Source organism: Propithecus coquereli, unplaced genomic scaffold (assembly GCF_000956105.1).
Source record: "Propithecus coquereli isolate 6110/MARCELLA unplaced genomic scaffold, Pcoq_1.0 Scaffold812, whole genome shotgun sequence".
NCBI classification, from domain to species: Eukaryota; Metazoa; Chordata; class Mammalia; order Primates; family Indriidae; genus Propithecus; species Propithecus coquereli.
Window position 1 is genome coordinate 246,858 of NW_012154308.1, and position 5,623 is coordinate 252,480.

Here is a 5,623-nt window from a genome sequence, read left to right on the forward strand (position 1 = left end):
GGGGACAGTCTCATTTTGTTGCTAAGACTCCCCCAGTCCATCTTGGAACTCCAATGTCATCTTTAACTAAAGCCCTCTGAGCCCCCAGCACAGGCCACTGGGGGTGGGGCTGCCTCCCACACTCCCCCCCAACAACAGTGTGACATCTCCCTCCCTCATCACTAGATGAGAAAAGCTGCCATCAGACCAATCCTGTCCCTTCCTGCAGGGACACAGGCATCTTAGAATTGGGCCCTGAGTAAATGCTTTCAACAAGACGCTGTTTCTACCATAATCCCAGCCCTGCATAGAACATTCCAGGGACAGGAAGAGCTCAAGATGAGAAACTCCCAAGTCCTGATTTTTCAAAACACAGACTGGGTAGGGCAGGAGGGATGAGGGTCCCATGCTCCCGTTCAACAACCATTCAGCCAATTGTCTCAGTCACCTCCTAGGTACCAGGGCTGGGGCCGCACACAGCTCCCTGGGGAGCCCACCGTCTAGAGGGGAGACAGACGGACAAACGGGCAAGGGGGCTGTGGAAGCTCAGGGAGGCCTCAACCAAGCCTGGGGCTCCAGAAAGGACTTCTGGAAGAGACAGTATCTTCCAACACTGGGGTTGGTTTCCCAGAGACATAACTTCTCAATTATGCATTTTGTGGGAGACATTTTTAGGTAAAAGTTTATAGTTTTGCTAAGTTTACGAAGATGCTAATGTCCTGTTAGCAGGCTAGAAGCGAAGGCTGCTGTCTGCCAAAGGTGCTGAGATGGTCCACGGGCCCTACTCAGGTGTGTGTATGTGAGTGTAAGCTGGGGTCCTCTCAGTGACCCCAGGAGATGGGGGCATCTGGGGGGGGCACCGGTGAGTCCGTGCTATTCCAGCAGCCATGAGCCACTGTGGGGGGCTCAAATCTGCACAGTCTTGCTCCTCAGCCTAAAAAGCTGCCTCAAGTGAGCGTCTGCAACACCTAGAAATGCAATCAACATTGATTGATCTAATCCATAGACAGGTACGGCGCTGCGGGTTGGGGGCATGAATCGGGCCTGGACTCAGGCCCCCAAGCAGCTCATAGCAAAATAAAAAGTGAAGTCTCACAGCCGATGCCAGCCCCTCTGAGATGGTACCAACAGAGCATGTGGGAGCAGGGAGAAGAGAAAGGGCCTTCCAGCTGCCTGCCTTGAAAGATGGGGGTGTTTACGCAGCTGGGGGGACAGCACGCTCCCAGGCACAGACGTGAGAAAGCCCAGCACTGGGAAACTGGCCGATAGGATCAGGAAAGGAGTGTGGGAAGGACCAAGGGGCGGGCCACCCAGCGGCCCCTGGCCACCCACTCTGGGTTCACGTGGGTCTCCTGGATGTTGGCGTCAGCTCACGGAAGCCAGGCCTCAGCAGTTTGACCCAGGGTCAGAATGTGTCCAGACTCTAGGTTGCGTGGTCACGTGAATGAGAGAAGCAGCCACATCGACAATTCGCTGGGCAGAGAAATGTGCCTGTTCAGCTGTTTCTGGAAACATCAGGCTGTCTCAGCACACCGTCCACTTCCCACTTTCCCAGCAGCGTGGGTCTCGGCTTCGGTAAGACACGAGGATGAACGTTCTGTGCAGAGGCCTCTCGCATTTGGCCACAGCGCAACAGGGCAGCGACAGGGAGGGTGGGGGCTGTGGCTAAGGGAAGACCGCGCGGCCACTGGAAGGGGGAGACTTTCACTATTCAAACTCGTAACCGCCAGGCAGGAGCGAGAGCCCAGGACTGCTCCATCCTCCTGCTTTTGGAAACCAGAAATCAGGATTTGGAAATGTATGTAAAATCTTTCCATTTGTAAATATTGGCTCAAATTGTGGGCCAAACAAGACCCACCCAGGTTGCGATCCGCCGGGCAATGCGGAGCTGCAGAAAGCTTTGGGAGCAGGGGAGGGCCAGGCTCAGACGCTCTGCCTGGGACACAGTCCTGAGCCCCTGGCCCTCTCTACAGACTGCTGGGGGCCCCTGCCTGGGTGCTGTTTTCTCCAGGTTGCAGCAAGGAGACCACAATGCCCACCCCAGCTACTTCCCTCCCTCGTCCCTCCATGAGATGGTGGTTGGGGCTGGTCCTTTCCCCAGGAGCCTCTCCTCTGCCTGGTGACACCAGGGCAGAGCTACCAGGCCCTCAGGTCACAATTCCCTTGCTACCGGGTGCCCAGGTGCGGACGCCCAGCACCTACATCAGTACATGCTGCGATGACCCAAGGGGGTCCACTGGGCAGACGCCGTGGCAAAGGACTGCAGGGGTTCACCAGGAGCAATCTCACAGACTTACAGGGTGGCAGAGGTGGGGTCCCTGCCTGCTGTCCAATCCATCCTCATCCGATACCAGAATTCCCTCCACAGTGGCTCAGACAGGCTTTCAAGTCTCTGTTTGAATACTCGCAGAGACTGGGAGCTCATTACTTCCTAATAGTAATAATAATAGCCGCCATTTATTAAGTGCCTATTTATTTTCACTGCAGGGGCTCATTTTACCCTCAGTAATCAATAAGAACAAGTCTAACCCTTCTACTCCATGCCAACATTCAAATATTTGAAAACAGCTCTCATGGTCCACCCTGGAGTCATTTCTCCTCCTGCTAACTGCTCCCAGTCCCCCATGTGGCTGGCTCAGAATCCACATGTCCTTCTGTGCTCCCTTGATTTCTGGTGGCTGCCTCCACTTCCTCCACTCCCACGGGGCATCGCAATGGTCCTCACATCCCAGGGGATGGGGGACGTAAAGCCACCAATGTCTGGGAGGTGCCGAGCACAGGGCTTGGCATTGAGAAGACTCAGGAAATAGAAGTAAAGTTATCCGTAGTTCCAGCTCAGCTGCAAGTTTAAGGGAACAAGCTTTGAGGTCTGCCTGACCTGGGTCTAACCCTAGACTCTACCATCTGCTCTCCATGTGCCCTTGAGCAAACTGATTAAACTGCTGAAACCCCAGGTTTTCCAGCAATGAGGATGACAAGCCTTTCTTCATAGACTTACTGTAAGGATTAAATGAGGTAATAAGTGAAAATACTAAGACAGTAATAAGCATTAGTCTTTTTCCATTTTGTCATCATCAGCATTGCAGTTGCAGGTGTATCACTGGATGATCACTGTCACCTCCCTTATTCTGAGAGCTATACTTCTATTTATATAGCCTAAGCTTGTCCCATTAGATGAAGATGAGAAGGAGGAATATGTTCCTTGCACATACAGGCACCTGAGATCACAAAGCACTTTTACCATGTGCCCCACACTTTTTCTTTTCTTTCTTTCTTTTTCTTTCTTTTTTTTTTTTTTTTTTTTTTAGGCAGAGTCTCACTCTGCCACCTGGAGTAGAGTGGTGCAGTGACATCAGCCTGGCTCACTGCAACCTCAAATGCCTGGGCTCAAGCAATCCTCCTGCCTCAGCCCCCCCAGTAGCTGAGACTATAGGTGCCTGCCACGACTCCCAGCTAATTTTTCTATTTTTTGTAGAGACGGGGTGTCGCTCTTGTTCAGGCTGGTCTCGAACTCCTGACCTCCAGCAATCCTCCCACCTTGGCCTCCCAGATTGCTAGGATTACAGGCATGAGCCACTGCACCTGGCCATTCTTTCTTTTCATGTAGCAAGGAGAAGGCCAGTGAGTCACATGGTCAGAGTACTGGCTCCCATTCCAGTGCTCCCACTGCAGCCCCGCACAGTGGGAAACATAACCCAGGGGCAGCCCTTCCTTCCCAGTCTCTACTGCCCCGACATCGACATACGCTTGTGGCCTTCCCCACACACCTCCACAGCAATCTCCTCCTTGATTTGCAGAATCTGCCCCAACAGCACCACTGCTAGACACAGGCAGGACAGGGACCCTCCTCCTGGCCTTACAGATGGGAAAACACTGACCCAAGGACACTTAGCACCTCGCCCACCTGAACTCCGGAGACCCGTGTTGTCATTGCCATCCCAGAGGTGATGAAACTAAGGCTCAAGTTCAAGGTCACACAGCTGCCGAGTGGCAGAGCCTTGACTTCACCCCACGCCGGCCCAATTGCCCTTTTCACTGCACCACGTGGGCTCCCTGAGCGAGCTCCTGGGGATCACAGGCAGGGCTTGCAGGAACCAAGGCACCCTCGGTGGACAGGTTCAGAGGGAGACTGCCGCTCACAGCAGCTCAGCTTTCCTACGTGTGCCAGGGGTGCCACCCTTGGTTCGCCTAGTGCCCAAAAGGCTGCACTAGCTGCAAAAACAGATGCCCAAGCCACTCATATCAGGTAGTTTCTGCTATGTGGAACCCAACTGGAAGATAGACAGTAAAATTATTAATAATTCCCTGAGACTAAAGTCAGTGTCCATCTTCTCTGACTTACGGTTACTGACATGCCCTACAAGTAAGATCCGTGCCAGAAACTCTGGCCTCTGGCCTCTGGCCTCTGGCCACATCTGCCCAAGAAAGGAGAGAGGGCATGGGAGTCCCTGGGCCGCGTGGCTCAAGCCGACTCGAGACTGGTCAGGGGTGGAAGTGAGCAGGACGGCCCTGCTTGCGAGCTGGCAGGTAAGTCGCTGCTGCTGCTGCTGCTGCTCTACGAGGAAGCACCATCCCTGGAGCAGTGAGCATCTTGGGTCTAGAATCCAGTGCGGCAAACTAAACACATAGTGCAGTCTGGGGCACTTGGCATCTACTAGAAGAAGAGGCGTGGGCAGTGAGTAAGAAGAGATTAAGGCAATGGACCTGCTAAGCCACCAGAGCTTTCCTCATCCCGCCTTCCCTGCTGGAGCAGAGGCTCCTTCCTGCATCTCCCTCCCTCCAACAGCCCCAGAACCTGACACACAGATCTGTCCATCACTACAGAGATGGCCAAGAAAGGCGAGACATGGTCGTTGATTGCCGCTTTCTTGTCCAGGGAGCAGGGACACGCGATGGGACCCTGATAAGGAACATCGTTTCAAGGAGTGAGATTGATCTAAACCTCATCAAGTGTCGGTTCAAGCAGATGTACGGCCAGACCCTCAGCAGCATGATCATGGTGGGTCTGGGGCCCCACTTCTCAGACCAGTTGGAAACGTAGACGTTCCTGGGAGAGCTAGATGCCGTGGCCAATGCCACATGTGCCCATCCCTTCCCAGTGGGCACCACGCACTTGTGCTCGTTATTACGTGGTGCGTTCAGGGAACAGCAAGGAGGTCAGTGTGGCTGGAGCCTGAGTGGGGGGTGGACACAGGGACCAGGACACAGAAGCCTCTCTACGTCTCGCCCAGAAAGCTGGCTCTGCATGTGATTACAGTGCCCCTCAGTAGGTGAATGGTTAAAGAAACTGATACATCCATGCCAATACTGCCTAATAAACAGAAAAAAAATTATTGATGCAAGTAACGAAATGTATGGATCTCAAGAGGATTGGGCTAAGTGAAAAAAATCAATCTCAAAAGATCACATACTATATGATTCCATTTATATAACATTCTTCAAGAGACAAAATTATGAAAATGGAAAACAAATGAGTGGTCGCCAGGCATGGGGGTGGGAAGGTGTGACTATGAGAAACAGCACAAGGGAGATCTTGAGGTGATGGTCCAGTTCCACATCTGGGTGGTTACAGGAACCTACACACTTGAGACAATGGCACAGAATGATACACATTGTACCAATGTCACTTTCCTGGTTTGGACAT